The sequence below is a fragment of the Haemaphysalis longicornis genome, unplaced genomic scaffold, assembly GCF_048455015.1.
Source record: "Haemaphysalis longicornis isolate Haplotype H1 unplaced genomic scaffold, Haemaphysalis longicornis Haplotype H1 scaffold_13, whole genome shotgun sequence".
In the NCBI taxonomy this organism is placed as follows: domain Eukaryota; kingdom Metazoa; phylum Arthropoda; class Arachnida; order Ixodida; family Ixodidae; genus Haemaphysalis; species Haemaphysalis longicornis.
This window is the reverse complement of record NW_027526233.1, coordinates 62,380,229-62,398,625: the sequence shown is the minus strand read 5'-3', so window position 1 is coordinate 62,398,625 and position 18,397 is coordinate 62,380,229. Positions and strand designations below refer to the sequence as shown.

The following is an 18,397-nucleotide window of genomic DNA, read 5'->3' as shown; positions in this document are numbered from 1 at the left end:
GCAACGAAGCTGTCTAAACGGTAAATTGGAACGCACCCAGAGATTCTCTCCCATTACAAGCAAACGCGCCGCAGCCTCCCACCACCGCACTGGCGCCTCTCCAGAGAGGAAGATGGCGGAACCAACGATTTTTAATGACGTTGTGCGTAAATATGGTGGTGGGACAACAATTCTTCGTGCTGTGTTTTGTAGTAGTTACGTCATACCACGACAGGCTCCTCCCCCGACCGAACTCTTGTAAATTTATCTCCTGCGCTGCCCAGGGAGCGCTGCGCAAGCGGCTTCCGGGCAGTAATTCCGGGTAGTACAAGGCTGCGCGGGTGCCATAGGATCCCGTGTTGACAGAAGCAAAATGAGCTCGACGCTCCCGATTATTTTGCAACGTGGTCACCAGCTCATCCCCGACGCGTCCGATCTATTTCAGCGATCAACTTGGCATTAGGGGGAAAAGCTTTGCAGCGCTAAATACGTTTACAGCGCCGACGAAAGTGCCGGGACCGTGACGGCGTCTGCTACTCGCAGGTTCACGATCGATGGTCGTACGAAGTGAAATTTCTAGTTTAAACTAATACTCTAGGGGACAAAGACATCTCAAAAACAGCCGATCAAAAAAAGAAGAGTGACGCAATCGGCGATGATCACGCTTTAAAAAGTCAGCGAGTCCGGCGGACCGCAGGCTCGCCTGCTGCGGTGCGCCGCTCTTTTGCGTACCTCACAAATTGCGTGCACTTTCATTAAACAGTGCTCGTTTGCTTCGCCGTTACGAATACATGGTGCAGCGTTAGCTTGCCGTTTTGTTGCGTGTCTCAGTGACAAAATGCCGCGACCGTCAGAAGCGTGAAATCTGTTTTGCGATTCCAAAATTAGTGGCCGTAAAACAAAGTGGTCGGGCGAACTAAGAGGCCGCTCGCTTTCCTTGTTTGCTCTCACTTTACTTAATTACGCTCTTGCAGCATACATTCCCAGTTCGCACTTAATAGCCTAGAATGAGGGTCAGCAACGGCCGAGTTCTGTGCAGCCGACACGGCGGAGGGCTGGACGGCAAATCGGGTGGAAGAAGGAGGGGGGCTTTGAATGCAAAGAGAAAAAATTAAGCGAATTTCGAATAATACTTGACAATAATCTGGCGAAGTGTGAAGATGGGGGGGGGGGGCAATTCAACTGGAGGACGCCAATTCTCTGTTCTTGTCTCGCTGTCTAACTCCATTTGACGTCAAAACTGGCGTGTCGGCGTTCAGATTCGACGACACCTGCACTAGAAAACCAACACAGTCGGTGATGATCGTATGTAAATATTCGGGGCCCCACGCCGTGTATGCGGCTGTGTTATGTGATGTTACAGAAGTACACATCTCTGCAGGCAGCGGGCGTGTGATTTGGTGCATGTTTTGCGTCCTTTAATAGCGCTTAATTTGTTTATTTGGCGCTATTGCCCCACCTACTCGCTAGTATACATGTACCCTGCCGTTCGTAAATCGTGCGGCGTAAAACGTTACGCAAGAATCATTAAGTTTGCGAAAATACGAAACAAAATTTCCACTCGTTTCAAAGGCGGTGCCACGCCAGCAGTGTCAGCTGAGTCGGCTGCGCAATTCTTGCGTTCGCTTGCATGCTCCCGCTGAAGCAACCTTTTGGAGTTACCTCAGCATATAGGATGAGCAGCGCTCCGTGTTTATGCTACTCGTGAACTTTCCTTTGTCGACCGCACGCAAGAAGAAAAAACTGTAACTGTCGTCAAACAGTTAAACCACCCGACCTGGCGATACTGTCCCACGCCGCGACCACCGCGACAGCTCGCTCAAAATAAAGCCGACAAATCGGCTTCTTTTAGCGGATATTATTTTGTTGAGCCTCCGCAACTACTTTAAGGGCTATTTCATACAGTATGCACCCAGTAAACGCAAAACGTCCTGAGGACGTCCTCAAATGGTCTAAACGTCCTGGATCCTTTACTGGGCGTCCAGGGGACACCCACAGGGTTAGATATTGTAAATGATCCCTCAATGGTCCATCCTAGAGCTAATTTGGGACCACAATGGATTGTGAATGATCCCTAAATGATCCGTTGTATTACTTCTTTTGGATCACCATCCGTATGGACGTCTGACGCTTCCGTTACCATAGAGGAAAGGCTATTACACTCGTAACCCTAGCAAAAATTATGATAGAAACTTTTGTTAGTCTTATACAATTTTGTATTGGGTGTATAAGACGTGTATTAGTCTTGTACAAACTTGTATCAGTTTTATAAGTTTCGCGTATAAGATGTATTAGTCTAATACAAATGAACCTATAAGGAGAGCTTTTAGTTTGTATGAGTCTAATACGTAGAGACGTATTGGTTTAAATAAAAACTAATAAAAATGGACCCACAAAGTGCGATTTTCTGAATTTTATTTTTTCCCGAAAATCACGCGACAAAAGGTTGAAATGAAGGCAATAAAAATTATTTGGTATGGCATTATGAAGCGTATTGTTCAGTTTTAAATCTCCGTAAATCTCTAACCTAATTACTATGCAAAATAGGTCAACATTTTTTTTCACTTTCACTCCTAAAAAATGCGCTGCTATCAGACATGAAGAGAACTGATGGGAGCTAAGAGCGCTAAAAGTGCTGCGCCTCTGAGGCCGCAAGAAGAGCAAGAAATCTAACCCGGAAAGACTGCAACGAAGTCAAGCCAAGCCATGCCATGGTCTTCGTTGGGTAGCCAATATGGCGACAAACATCAAAGTGCAGTTCGCGTGTGTGAACGTTCAGGAAGAAGACGGCTAGAAGCAAACAGCTTGTAGCATTATTTCACATCAGACGCGTGTGCATCGAGTCATCGAGAAGTGTTGTAGATGTGTCTAACGCTCGCATAACTTTGGCAAGTATGAACCAGGCCGCCGCGCAACCCATCTTCGTCCCGTCACCTCACCGCTTCGTACATCTTTGCTCCTTCTGCTATGCTGTGTAACGAACGCTTGACATGGAAGAAAGCGTGCGCATCCCGTCATCGAGAAGTGTTGGAGATGTGTAGCGCCGGCATAACATTTACAAATACAATCCGGGCCGCCGCCCGACCCATCTTTCACCCATCACCTCGCCGCTGCGGACATGTTTGTTGATTCTCAAGGGAATGCCTCACAACGAAGATATTCCATTCTAATCGCGTGTTGCGGAAAGGTGAATGCCGTTTTGAAGTTGCATCACAATGGGAATGGTGTTCAATCGACTATTAATGCGCTCGATGTGTGCCTATGACTGGACCGTGCAGGTTTGACTTGAGCTTTTTTGATTGCATGCTGCAGCTATTTTGGATTCGCATTGCAATGTATTCGGTCGTTCTTAATCAGGTTACGAAAGTATGCATCGTTAAATTATACAGCCAGTTTTCTGTCAGCCAGAGGAATTTGCCTGTGTACAGGGGGGATTAAAAGAAATACGAACGGAGCACACAGCCTCCGACGCATGCCACACCGTCTGGCTGCGCTCTCAGTAAACGGCGCGCATGCGTAATTCTTTCAGAGTGTTTGAGGGTGTGGCCTACTGTTAGTGGAAATGCCTGATGAAGAAGGGACGCCGGCCATTTATTTTGGGGCGTCTTCTTATGCTCTGTCGCCACTGAGCATATTGTTATCTACTACATTCGGGAGCCAAGCTGCAGCAGGCTGATTGCAGCTAGCATGATGCCCTTGAACGATCACCCTATCAGTGCGACGCAGCGTGAAAAGACGCCTCTCAATAAACGGTCGGGGTCGCGTCTTGATCAAGCATTTCCCATAAATATAGGCCACACTCTCAAACGCTCTCAAAGAAATGCGCATGCGCCCAGTTTACTGACTTTGCAGCCAGACGGTGCAGCATGCGTCGGAAGCTGTGTGCTCCGCTGTTCGCATTTCTTTTAATCCCCCCTGTACCCTGATAATAAAACGTGTTGCCATGTTTCATTGCTTTGTTTGAACTTGCCGCTGGTTCTGATAGAACTAGTACACTCTGGTAGGCCTACCAGACTAATACACACTGATAGAATAGACGAATACAGACTGATGGACCTAATAGACTAATACAGACTGATAGGTCTATTAGCGGCAATAAGTATGTACGTGTATTAGAATTTGTATCAGAATTTCGCCAATAAAAGAAAAACAGTTAAAAAGTTTATCAGAAGTTTTATTTATTTTTTTTTTAAATTAGCCAAGTCCACTTTGGGTGGAATCGAGAAAAACGTCATTTTTTTGCTCCCAAAATAACAGTGGCAACTGCTGAAATAATTTTTTGCTGTGGTGTAGAAGCAAGGAAAGGATGAAGTTGAACAGCGCAGGGACGGGACTAAGGGCAGAGACGACAAACGGCACCTCTGCCCTACTGCGCTGTTCAACTTCAGGCAATGAACCAACTAGCCCAGTTACAAACCCTCCTAAAGAAAAGGTTCTTATTTGAGCACTAAAATAGAAATGTGGCTGCATTACTTCCCTCAATGGTAAGTACTTGTAAAGTTCGGATCTGGCACACATTGATGTGACATGCAGGATTTGACCCATTTTGGATGAAAAGTTAAGTGCACAGGTCTTTGCGAGTGAATAACGGCTGGAAACATATCACTTAAGGGCTTTTTAAAGTAACCTGCACAAAAGTAGTAATATGACTGTCATTTTTCAGTGGCAATGCCTTGCTGCTCTGGAACTGAGGTCACTGGGTGTCGAGGGCACGATTGATGCGGACAAAAGAAGTGTCTTTTTGGCAACATCCGTACTGTTCCTGTTCAACAGTTGCCTTTTCTTTATCTTGGAATATCCTCAAAAAGTCGGATAAGTGCATGCAGCTGCCATGATTCTCCAAAGCTAGAGAAGTCCCGTGACGCCTTTCACCTTCAGGGGGGCTTACGTTGTGCTCGTACAAGCCACGCCTCTCTGGGGAACCTGAAAGATTCTTCCCTTTGCCGGAAACTGAAACAAAATTTGACACCGAGAACGGGTAATGTGGTTCTGCTCGAACTTCCAGGGTTCGTCTGTTGGGGTTCAGCTAGCCTATATACTCCGCTTTAGTTTTCTTGGGTTACCCGTGCCGTCTTTTCGGATGCAGTCTTTTTGCCTCCCTGCCAGGCACGGCTTCCCCAGGTTCTACTGTAATCATTTAGGACGTGCCCGATTTCTGTAGTGAGGCCTGTTGCATTAGCTTGTGAAAAAAAGACCGAGAAAAAAGAACATTAGTTTGTATCCTGGAAGTGTACGAAAATTGTCCAGCGGCATCATTTCGACGACGTTGAGGATGTACGCTGGACGGACAAACGGACCCCGATTGGACTGGCTGAGGTGAAGATATGGACAACCTGAGGATGCTGAAATGTCCAGAGCCGGACATCCTGAGGATTTACCCAGGTTTGTTTTGCGTTATCTGGGGAGTCATTTAAACACGCCACAAAGCGCCACAACCAACTATCACTCTGGCTTGTAATTGAAAACATATGGAGGGCGGCGAGGGTCGTCTGCTTTTGTACTACCCAGAGGCATCGGCCGCTAGGGGCGCTGCATGTCGCCAAAACTCCAGCGCAGGAGGCCTATAGAAGGCGCTGGGTTGGGTTAGAGCTGCTAAATGAGGCTTGAGGTTCAAGCATACCTTATTTAGTTGGTCTAGGTTGGGTAAATTCGCCGCGTCATCTACAGTGTGCTCCGAAAGTGAAAGCCTCCGATTCCCCCCCCGCCCCCCCCCCCCCCCGCCCCCGGCGCCTCCTCCGCATTGGGAGTTTATTAAGGAGTTTTATACCGCTTTCCATTGGGCGAACAGGAACACTTCTAACTGCACTCAAAGTGCTCTCGCGAGTTCTGGCGCCTTCCAGTGGTCGGACAGGAGCAGGGGCGTTGTGTTTCATTGGTAGAGGAGGAGCACTTTTTTGGCGCCGAGAGCAGCCGAGAGCAGTTCTCGGTGCTCCGTCGCCAGCGGCGGAGTAACAGGGAACGCCGAGGAAGTCACATGACCTCTTTTACGTCACTTCTGGTTTTATCCCCGGGGTGGCGGAGAAAAAATGGCGGAATCCAGCAGCCGCGACAGTCCTTCAATGCGTTCGGAAGCAGCTAAGCGCCGCCGTCTGGACGAGGAATTGCTGCTACTTCTAGATGGTGACAGCTCCACAAGTTCAACCGCAAGCTCATCCTCGGACAGCAGCAGCAGCGACGACGACGACGACGATTTAACGTTGTATGAGCTCATGTTCGAGCACCTGTTCTCTCCGCCGGAGCAGCCACCGAAGGTTGAGGCGTACCTGGAAAAGACGGTTGCCGCATATTCTGACGAAGAGGTGAGCCGCTGCATCCTACTTAAAACACGTATTTAATAACCGGCCTGCTTTTTTTTCTCTTTACCTCGCCAGTTTCGCAGAAACTTCCGACTGTCACGGTCGGTTGCAAATGCGCTTGCTGCCGAATTCGCGAAGTCGCCGCACTACCCTTCAAGAAGAGACCACGGAGGCCTACCCCCCAAGTCCCCTGAAGAGCATGTCCTGTCCTTTCTGTGGTGAAGTATTACAATTATTTAGCAGTAAAGAGAGAAGCTTAGATGTAAGATGAGTGCCCTACTCGTGAAGCTCTGCAACAAACTCAGGCGTGTGAAATTGTCGTACTCGCTCGCCAACGCGCCCCGACAGCGTACGCATCGACCGGGTGCTGGCGGAGTTGTGCTGGAAGAAAAGCAAGAGATCAGGGCGCAGGAGGTGCAGTTGAACAGATGAAAATTTACAAAGGGGAGGGGGGAGAAAATAATATGCAAGGGCAGGAAACGCGGTGAGAGAGTTTGGGCCTGCATTTGTTGCCGAGCTTCACGAGAACGGCACGCATATCACGACGCCTTATAGAGTTCACGTAGACTTCACATACGTAGAAATTGGAGGTGAAATGCGCGCATATGACCTCGCAAGAATTAACATGGTCTCGAGTAAGGGGGGGGGGAGGAGGAGGGGGTAATTTCACTTTTACGAGGCGCCTGCCGAAATTTTAAGGGCATGAAATTCACGGCACATGTACCCGGGAGCGAAGCCTGAACTTGAATGCACTAATGCGCTACGTGAAGGTTTACAACTTATTTTTCACTAAATGCTTATGCTGCCTGGAATTTGCTTTTACGTGCCACTGATCTTCCATTAGTCCCAGGCTCACGTACATTTCAGTTGCCGAATCGCACTCGATTCTATTTGCTCATTTTCTTCATTCAATTCTTGCATGTGCTGCTTTAAGGCATTCTAGGGGTAAAATACTGCACGTCTGCACCAAATGTGCTCTGAAGCTTGTTCAGCAAACTGGGCAGATGTGGATTTTTCCGATACTTGGCTCAATGCTTGTTGGCAAGGTAAAATGCTTGTTTACCATTTAGGATTATTATAGAGTTATCACATTTCTTGCAGGTATGCCGCCAACAAATCCTGCATACGGGATGTTGCAGGACGTTTTGAAGTTGGGGAAAGCACGCACCACAGGATGATGTATCGAGTCATGGATTTCCTTCTCGACATTGCCCCCCGCATCGTGACCTTCCCAGATGACATGGAGAAACTTGCCAACGAGTTTAAGCAGGTAAGAAAAACCCCACTTTCAATTTCAACTGCAAAAATGGTTTTGATTTAATCAAAGCTGCATGTCAGTCACTTACCATCGGAATGATTCTTCAAAGCTGTGTTTTTATTCATGAAGGCGATGTAACTTCTGGTAAACATAGTATATACAGGGCACCCTTGAATTTGGTGTATAACAGTAAGGTTGGAACAAGCAGTGAGTTATCATTTATGCTGCATGGGGCTGTTGAAGAGCTCGCAAAGCCATTGTTTTCAGTTACATTGTAAGTTCTTCACACCTGCACGTAGTAGAGTTTGCGAAAACATGTCAAGCTGAAGCTCTCGGCTACTATCCGTGATGACCCTTTGCTGGAACTGTAGATGCATTTCGCGCTATATTACGCACATAACCATGCCAATGAATTTACGTTGTACTGTACAAAAAGAACAGATACAAGTACAAAACCAACATCCAAGGAAATCATATGAAAATGAGCTGTTCTTGAAGAATTAGGGCACGACTTCACTTGCTACTTTGTTAGCTCATTTTGCTCTTTGTGTGAAACGTTCTAACATTTTTTTTTCCAACTTTTAGGTTTCAGGGTTTCCGGACACTATTGGCTGCATTGACGGAAGCTATATTCCGGTTAGGTGCCCTGCTGGTAAGGTGCGGTCAATGTATGTGAACCGGCACCACTACCCATCCTTGACACTGCAGGGAATATGCGATAACCGGAACAGGTTCCTAGATGCCAGCACTGGTACACCCAGTAAAATTCACGACTCCAGGATCTTCCGGCTTTCAACCATTTCGAAGAAACTGCCTCAACTCTGCGGTGGGAAATACCACATTCTTGGGGACGCAGCGTACCCATCTCGCTAGTTTCTGATGACTCCCATTCGAGACTATGGAAGCCTCGATGCCTCTGACAAGGCATTTAATGCCAAACTTTCATCTACCCGAGTGCTAATTGAAAATGCGTTTGGGGAGTTAAAGGGTAGGTTTCGGCAGCTACAGCGTGTGGACCTCACGACAGTAGACAACATGACGAAATTTATTCTCGCATGTTGTGTCCTCCACAACATCTGCATTGACAACGGTGACTCACCTGATGGTCTAGTTCCAGACATGCATGTGAACTCTCAGGCTGCTAATGATCCGAACCCTAGTGCAGCCAGAGTCTACAGCGGAACATCCAGAGAAGAGAGCCTCTTACGGGCACTTGCTGATGTTAAGAGAGAAAAACTGAAATCCAAGATGGGGCTAAAGAGGAGGCAGCCACAAAATCTGTCTTAATGGAAGCATACTGCTCAAACATTAAATGCAACGCTTAAGCAGCGTCTGATTTTGCCAATGTTCAGGGACATTATTGTTGAGTATGAAATAAACAGTCATGAAAACATGTTCCTCCAAAGTGCACCTCTTTATTGCTTGAACCCCAGGGCCTCGCGGATGAGCTGAAGTTTGTCTTCGTGCATCTTGCGGCGCTCCTGGCGTTCTTGAATGCGCTCAGCTCGCCGCTCGGCGCGCCTCTTCTCCTTTTCTTTTTCCAGCTCTTCCCTGCGAGCCGCTCGCTCTGCACTAATAGCTCGCATTTGGTCAAAAAAATCTTGCATCTGCTGCATACGACTGGTACTAGCACGAAGTTCCCTTTTCTTGGCATCTGCTGGCCCTTTTGTGCTTTGCCCACTGTCTGAACCGCTCGCCGGAGTACTGGAGATATCAGGTGAAGTTGAGGGTACATCAGATGAGCTGTCGGAATTTGATGAAGTTGCCTTGTACGTCGCTCCATAAGAGTCCCTTTGGACTTCGGGCTCGAGGCTGTCATCAATGCTTTCAATTTTTCGCATTTCATCGTCGAATGGGACGGGGAAGGTTGAGCGCCGGACTTGTTGTTATTATCGCACGCTTTTCTCTTTTGCCTCCTTACCGTTTTTACGCGATTTTCACATTGCTGTGGCGTTTTGCTGCATCCAAGCACATCAGCCAGATCCTGGGAAACCTGTTTAAAAAGCATCTTCTTGTTCTTAAACTTTTTGAAAGGGCCAACTTGAGGGAAGTATTTATAGTAATAGTCTAATAGGAGTTTAGTTTCCCCTGGTGTCCACTCAGGAGCTGAAATAGAAATAAGGCTAGCTTTAAAGCACATGTGTCGGGCACTGCAGCGGTAGAAGCTCACCTCCGCCACCTCTTTTCCCTTGTGGCGCTGGGCCCGTTCCCATCTCGCCGGCGTTTGAAGTGGTGGTTTCTGCACGTGAAAAATAAGTGCGAGTGTAAAAAATCTGCCGAGGTTCCTATTCTGTGCGACGTGAAATGATTATGGTGTTCTGTTCGCGAAGTAAACGTCTCCTGGTGCGATGAATGTAGCATGTCGTCAGCCCTAGCTGAACGCAAACATAAAGAGGTTTGTTTTGTAAACTCAAACAGGCATACAAATAATTTCAAAGCGTCAACCAGTAGAAGTGACGATAAACGGCAGAAGAAAGTTCGACAGTACAGCACAAAAGTGCGGCCCCGTGACGTATACATACGCAAATTACGTGTTCCGTCCTCGTCCGTCGTTTTCTCACACACCGCGACGCTCCCGCTACCTGAAATGGGCCATTCAGCACGAGAAATTAAAAAAAAAAAAAAACTGGCAAAAAGTATTGCGAAATATGGCCTCTGCTTGTTAGTTATTGGCGCTTACCGTGGGGATTCTCGTCAATGCTCTCCCGCGCGGCCAAGGCATCGATAACGACTGTAGTGAGCACAAACAAAGCCGTTAGATTGACGCTGTTATCGCTCGCAGCTAATTTTTGCGAGACACAATGCTTACCTGGTGTAGCGCGTAGTGGTGACCCCTTTATCATGGAGATGAACATCCGCTCGGCTTCATCATTCATCGCCATGAGGAAGGCAAACACAAAACCAAAGGCACGTATCTGGCGAAACCACAGAACAGGGTGGCGAAACTGGCGCGGAATAACTGCGTGCGGACGAGAGCGCGCGAAATGCTCCGTGGAGCAAGCGCGGGAAAAGTTTGGTCACATGACCCTTGACATCACGCCCTCTCTCTCTTTTCTCTGCTCCCGGAGCAGCGCGAATGTTTCATTCGCGGAACGAAAGCACACGTCCCCGTTACTCCTGTGTGCTGCTCTGGCTGCTCGCTGCACTTGCTCCTGTTCGCCCAATGGAATTCGCCATTAGAATAACTTACGCAGCCGTATGCGAACAGTTCGCCAACTTTTTGTGCGTCGTTCGCACTGCGCATGCGGCGTACTCTAGCCGACTCTGCGTTTATCGCACGGAATGGGAGCGGACGGTATTTCAGCAAAATAGCGTGCGTACGCGAGGCCGCTTGCGTTTCCCACACGGCGGCAAGTAGCGCGACAACCATCCAGGGTTCCGCTTTAATGTGGACAGTAATTTGCTTCCGATGGACCAAGTTCCTTGCTCCTTCCCAAGCTTCCCTGCCGGAATTAGCTTCCTGCAGGGAAGCTAATTCCCACTTCATTCAAATTCCTCTCTAGCCCGCTGGGTTGCATATTCCCTCACAGTATTGTGGCGCCATCTAGCGTGATGCCTTCCTACGACGACAGGAAAAAATCGTTCTTCATTCCACTAGCTGCCGCTGCAGGTCTTGCGATCATATGCCGCAATTTTCTGTCAGTCTTGACTTGCGCACATTGAGAACCATAAGGGCTACGAGATATGTATTACTAAGTAATCCGATACGGTCAAAGTAAGTAAATACTATTGATATCATAAGTTGATGTCTTAGCTACCGTACTAGCGTGTTTTTGAGCCCACTTCTTGCTTTTATGTACCATGAGTAAGGATTGGATCAAATCTTCCGCATGGGAACATATTTACCTACGAGCTTTCAGCGCATCTGAATATTTTTGCACTACCTTCTTTTTTGTTTTGTATGGCTCGGCATCTGACGGCAGAAGAGGTTTATAACCTTTTTATTCCTTTCCTGACGATGTAGACCAGTAAACAGATAGTGGAAGATCACGTTGATGAGGCATCAGCTGTGTTTACCCATTCAAAAGATGCAGAAATTGATAGCATTGCAGACATCGCCAGCGTGTCAAACGCGAATGCGAGCAGGGACAATGTTTTGAAGAACATGAATGTAATTATGACCGCTAGTACATACACTCCCTTCAGCAGAAAAAATCTTCGCGAAGTTTTGTTTACAGCCACGAGCTTTATTGAAGCTGTTGCGACCGAGTGGGCCGACCCAAGCAGAGCTCCGTCGCCTCCGACATGCGTGTGGTAGCGTGGTGTAAAGCGAGCGGCCAGCCTCTGTTGCAGCCGTGAATAAGTCCAGAAGCTGTATGCTAACGTAACAGTTTACTTCATACCGAGAGGTGAGCCGAGGGCAAAGAACAATGCCCCGACGGGCGAGGTAACAGTACAGGACTCGAGCAGAGCGACAGCAGGGATTCACTGCTCAAACAGGAATGGATCTACAGCGCGTGGGCGGCTCGTATTTATACCCAAAAGCGCCACGGTCAAAACAGCATTCCCTCTAGATTTGTGCACACGCTACGAAGGTCACAGACACACACAACGCTCTTTCCAGAGTTCGTGAGCAGTCGGTAGCATCGGAGCACGTTGAGTCCGAGAGAGGGGACAGAGCAGGACTCCGCTGCGATCGCGGGGACTCTGTGTCCTTGAAGCGCGCTGAGACATGCCTCGCCGGGCCGGCAACCGTCGAAGTTTGAAACGCGCGGAAAGCGAAGCGTCTGACCCGGGTTTTGTCGAGGCGTGAAAACATGGGTCACCGTTATGGTGGAGCGTGTTTGGAAGGCGCACGTAGTGGCTTCGCCGCACAGCCGAGGAGTGATGAGACGAAGCCAAGCGACGGGCTGAGTCGTGACAAAGCCTACCGCGTATTACACGCAGACCCTTGATTTTTGACTTATTGACGCATTGTTTTGTGATAGAGTGAAAAGTTTTGTAGAGCAAGTAACCATTTTGCGAAGCAAGGAAACCTGTTTGCGATGCAAGCGAAGATTAAAAGCTTGCAGAATGCAGGAGATAAAAAGATCCATGCCTTTATTCTTTTATTCTTAGGATGATCAAGATGTGTTTTCATAAGCCACGCCCCTTTTCTCACAGGCGGCAGCGCCCTACGTGCGGTTCAGATATTGTTCATGGGCAAAAAGCCACAATCGGTCCAAGATAACTTGCACAACATGCAGGTTCGCTCTGCGCTGCTCTGGCTTCCCGAAGTTTCCTATAAAGTATAGGCGCCGGACAGCGAAGTTTGCCGCGCGAGCGCAGCGCCAGCCGTGACAGACACGCGCAACTCAGGGTCGGTCGCGCCGCGCCGACAGCCTTCAGCGCCAGTGAACGCAACTTTGCAAAAACGTTTGTTATAACGTTATTTGCGCGTGTATGTACTACGTAGTGCAACAAAGTCATGCAAAATATTATATAGTCTGGGGAAGCCTCCAAATAAAACGGGGCACTGATAAAATGCTGTCGCCTCGCTGCCGAGCCGTAGGCTAGCACAACTGGGAAGCATGTGTTCAGGGCTTTGCATTCTCCCGCGGATTCTTCTTCTCTGTTTTTTTCGCAGATACCGAGCATGGTTACTGAATCTTGAAAGGCCCACATTAATCGAGCGTATTACATGCTGTCGTGGTGTACGATCAGCTTGTTAGTAGGCTGGTTAGCAGGCAGTCAATAAGTGCGCTTTAAATTTCGTAACAAAGAGGGCCCCCAAGCACAGTTATAGCATTGTAGTTTTATCACCCAGCCGTTCTACTCTGCTTCATCTAATATTCCAGGTACTTATACATAAAACCACATATTGGGCGCGGACACTTACAGACGTTAATGTGTCGAAATGTTTCGCGAGCTTTTCGATAGCATAAAATCACCGCCTATTCTTGCAAAAGAAACAATAAAATTGTTGTCTAAGCCACTTTAAAGCAAAGAAAAATAGAGCTAAGACGTGCCGCAATAAAAGTTGGAACAATATGTACACAGAAAAAAAAACTTGCGTTCTGGGAGTAACAGGAGGAGGACAAATTTTATTTATCCCATCCGTTGTGATTGCGGTCACTCTGGACCAGTGAGGAGTGTACTCAGGGAACTACATTTTTCTCCCGTGACTTGTTGTAAAGGTGTTGACGGTAATAAAAGCGCTACTATTCCTTACTACGGAGGTCTCCTGCCGAACCCGTTGGCGTGGAGAGACAAAAATACCCGAATATGAATATTCCGTAATTTATTCTGATACGCCTATTAGATGTTCTGCTTAACCCTGCCCCATCCCACCCCTGCCCAAAGGAATTTCCTATGATAGCCTTCTCGTGAAGAGTTTCTTTTTTGGGGGCGTGTTTACATGTATGCAACTAACGCACTGCGCTACAACTGGAAGCCCAAAGGTTCCTCGGTGAAGCGGGCACTTATTAACGCCCGCACATTCGCTATACCTCAACAAACGTGAATTCCATACTGTTACATGTATGGAGCATCACATTCGGATCAAAGACCTATATGTAACTCCCATGTGGTCCGGTTAGTAGTTCTGCAGTCGCATGCAAGTGCACTCGCATGGATGGAATATCCCGCGCGGGAACATCGCGCAACGTCTGAAATATTTGCAGACAAAGCCTCCTGTTTTGTGAATTGAACAATATAAATTACGTTTTCTTTTGAAGCGAAACATGCTGATCTTAAGGAAGGTTTTGCCCCGCAGGCAGGCTGTACAAGCGTTTCTCTTCTGGGCATCACTCCTATGCGGCCTTTATATGCCTTCTTATACGCGAGTTCAACCGAATAAATCCTTCTCCATTCCCATGCACTATGTGACAGGATTACTTCACTACAATCTCTTACTTCGTTTAGAGCCCAAAAGGTGCGACTAATATGCTTAATCCGCGCTGCAAAAAGAAGAGCGGCCCCGAGCCAGCAGCGTACCTGCTTGCGGGGACCGACCCAGTGTTGCGCATATCTGCCGAAGGGGGCGCTGGGTGTCGCGGTGTACGTGTCGCCCTGTGGGCGCTGTCCGGAGCCTATAGGAAACCCTTAAACGCCCGCAAGGAAGAATATTACCATAGCAGTATTTCTTGTTCCTTGAAACTGCAGGGGTTTTCTCGGTTGTAGTTGTGTTCACAGCCTAATAAATAGTGTTTCAGGAAGAATTCACTCATTTATCTTCAATAGAAACCTTATGGGCACTTCAGGGTTAAATACGTCGAGCGCGTAGTACGTCGCCTTCGCGCAGCTCTGTATCGTCGTGACATCGCTGTCTGTTCGAACGCAGTTTTGTAGCCAGGCCAGCGACCGAAGCGGTGTGTTTATTGTGGACGCGTTCGCGATGAAATGCGACGTTTGTGCTCATGCGGTTGCACAGTGCTTCCCATGCTCGGGATTATCTTTACCGAGCGACGTAGGACTCAACCTGGCATCGGGTGTGTGCAATGCGCGTGGCTAGCCTTCTCGGCTTCCCTTGCGTTTCGTTCCCGCAAACCGCGAGAGGTGAGTACCGAATTTACGACCGGCAGGAGGGGGCAACCGATCGCCTTTCAATCGCGGTTCGGAATTGCAACGCATGTCGTGACGTTGTGTTCGTTCGAAACTCATGTCTAGATTGTTTTGAAGTAGAATAAAAGGTATGCGTCAAACCCGGGCATTCGGTTCAGAACGTTCTGTGCGATTGCAAGAGAGAAGTGCGACGGGGCTTCAACGTTTTCATTAGGGAACGTACTCAGGTAATATTATGGACGCGTCGCATTCAATACTGTCGGGAAATCGTTTGTTTGCACTTGTTACAATAGTCGTAAAAAGCCCAGGCACTCCGACACTCCGCTACCAGATCAGCCGGTGAGTCATTACGCAAAACGTTCGACAGATGGCGCCGTAAGCATTAGCGTGTCGCTACGAGAGAGAGAGAGAGAGAGAGAATCCACTTCGTTGGAACTCCTTGTTTTAGGGTAAGGGAGTGGCAGTGGTCCATAGGGCCGCCGCGACGTCGAGGGCCCGACCGGTGACCAGTTCTTGGCGGTCGCGGTCCGAGCACCCCAGAGCCTGTTCCCAGAGGGGGGAAAGGGTCGCGCGGACATTCGCAGAGCGAGTGATAAAGCGTGTCCAATGCGTCACACAAGGGACAGTTGGGAGAGGAACAGAGGTGAGGGTGCGTGTGCACTAATAGAGTGCGGTGAGGAAACGAGTGCGTCTGAAGAAGGCGCCACATGTGGGCAGCCTCGGCTGTGAGGGAGGGTTGGGGAGGGGGGAGTTGTCCGATACAAAGGGGAAACCAATAGAAATCATCACCATCAATCATCATCATCATCGCGAAGGAGGCGGTAATGTTGGGTGATGTCCCGGTATGTGAGCAGTACCGAATGGGACATCTCGGCAACGCCGTGTTTAGGTGTAAAAGAAGCGCCTGCCCGGTGTGTCAAAGCTTTGGCTTGGTGGTGGGCAGCCTGATTACCACCTATGCCGGTGTGGGCAGGGGTCCACAGTACCGTCACGGGTGCAAGAGGAGGTCGAGTGCGAAGAATATGAAGGGCCAGTGATGAAATGGTGCCCTTGAGGTAATTTCGGATGGCGGGTAGCGAATCCGACAAAATAATAAGAGGGGTAGGTGTTTGGGTAAGAGCGAGGGCAATTGCCGCCTCCCCCGCGGTAACTGAAGTCGAGGTGAGCACCGTGGCTGAAGCTTGCGGGTCGGCGCCAGGTGCTCCTATGACCGCAATGGCAATAGCGATCTTGCTCGGATACTCAGCTGCGTCTACATATAGGACGTTCGGGGAAGGGGGGTAGCGTTTGAGATGATCCCGGGCACGGGCTAAACGGCCACCAATGTGGAAGGTGGGATTCATATTGCGAGGAAGGGGTTTGATGTGGATGCTGTTGCGGATTGAGATAGGGATGTTAGCCATGCATAGGATCGAGTAGAATGGGTGGGTAGAGATGCGCTCGTTCAAGAATGCAGCTGCCGGTGGGCGTTTGGGATAGGCGAGTGATTTGGGCAGTGCGGTGTGCGTAGCTGTGTCACCGTGTTGGGCAGACAAGGCTAGAAGTCGTTCGATAGGAGCGTGTGTAGGCAAGAGAAGCGCTGCACGATAGGCACGTCTTAAAAGAGCGTCCAAGGACTGCTTCTGGGTGAGGGTGGCCTACGGTAGGTGCTAGCCATAGGCGTCCTGAGTGTTCTCGATTAGGGGGGGGGCGAGGTCTTACCTGAGCGCCCCCCACCCCTCTGGAACTCCCGACCTCATCCCACTGAAGGCCTAACGGTCAGAACGCAGTGGAAAGATGAGGAATTGTTATAACATTTTTATTTAAATGAAATGGAATTGCAACGCCTACAAAATATTTCTGGGCAAAAGTAATAACTTTCATGTGTAACATCGGCAAAGGGAGCAGGTCCCATGGCGGATGCGGCATCAATTTCACAACGCGCTTCCGAAAGAACTTTCATTCTCCCTAAAGCACAGACACATATGACACATCTGTCTTTTGTAAACCGCAACGTGGTTCCCGTCCGTACCGCTCAAACGCTAGCCTTTTGAAATTCGTAAGAATTTAAGAAGGTAATATTGTTTGTTCTGAAACTCTTTTTACACAGCTATTTTGCTCAATACTAAGCACGTTATTTGCCAGGAAAAGTAGCAGGAGGACAAGCTCGGCTGTAGCTGCAAATTTGAAAATTAAATGGTAACGTGTTTCTCACAGCGACCTGCTTTTGGTCCTCGCCCTTCCGGGGCTGAAAGTAAATAGCGTCTGGAAGGCAACATGACGCTGCTTCGGCTGCCATGATCGTGAAAACACACGCGTGGTCGTAACCCTACGGGACAGGTTCGATTGAGTTAAGACATGGGGCAAATTTGGCGTCCCCCTCCACATTATTAGTGGGGGCGGCGGCCCCCCCTGCACTCCCCCCCCCCCCCTGTGCGCCCGCCTATGGTGGTAGCAGAAGCGAGACATGAGGAAGCTATGAAGGAGGCCAAGGCGCTCAGATTTACGGCTCGTTATGCGTTTAATGAGGCCACTGACCTGTGTGGTGTAAGTGCGAAGCTGGGTGATGGTGTGTGTGCTGCTGCAAGTTGAGTGTATGATAACGCCAAGGATGCGGACTTGTGAGACATGGGGAATAATGGTGCCATCGAGCGAGACCTGGATGGATTCAGCTGCACCGTGTAGGGAGGTGGACCGGGATCTCCGGTGAGGTAATATAAGTAATCCTGATTGGGGACAGGGCAGGAGAGACCTGCAGCTTGGGCATGCTGGAGTACGATAGAGGCTCCTTGATTGAGGGTCTCTTCGATCATTGCATCACTACCGCTGGGCACCCATAGTGTGATGTCGTCCGCATAGATCACAGATCGGACGTTTTGGGTGTGTTCAAGTGCGCGAACGAGAGGCGTCATAGCTATGTCAAAGAGGAGCGGAGAAAGGCCGGCGCCCTCGGGCGTGCCGCGAGAGGGCATAGGGAAAGTTGTGGAAAGGAGTGAGCCGAGGTGCGGTGTAGCGGTGCGGTTAGAAAGGAAGTTTGTTATGTAGGTCTGTGTGCGACTTCCAAGATTGTGGCGGCTGACAGAGTCAAGGATGGCGTGGTTGGAGACATGATCGAAAGCTTTATGTAGATAAAGTGCGAGGATGGCGGCGTTGTCGGATTTAGGTGGCTGGACGAGCATGCCAGCGTGAATCTGGAGCATGGCATCCTGGGTCGAAAGGCCAGGAGGAAAACCAGTCATATTGGGTGGGAGTAGCTGATTCTCTTCAAGGTAGGCAGTAAGGCGGGTGTTGATGACATGCTCTAAGAGTTTGCCTAGGCAGGAAGTGAGCGAAATAGGGCGGAGATGTTCAAGTGCAAGAGTTTTGTTGGGTTTAGGAATTAGAGAGACGTTTTCGTGTTTCC

At 49.0% G+C, this 18,397-nt stretch overlaps 1 pseudogene across 1 annotated transcript; it reads right to left on the bottom strand.

Annotated features, from left to right (window-relative positions):
* Positions 1-8,931: 8,931 nt before the first annotated feature.
* LOC144164072 (uncharacterized) lies at positions 8,932-10,452 on the bottom strand (annotated as a pseudogene). The gene is made up of 5 exons (XR_013321034.1): positions 10,343-10,452; positions 10,214-10,264; positions 10,056-10,115; positions 9,704-9,772; positions 8,932-9,639 (listed from the first exon to the last, which is right to left on the bottom strand). The product of XR_013321034.1 is annotated as an uncharacterized LOC144164072 (transcript).
* Between the last annotated feature and the right edge of the window lie 7,945 nt (positions 10,453-18,397).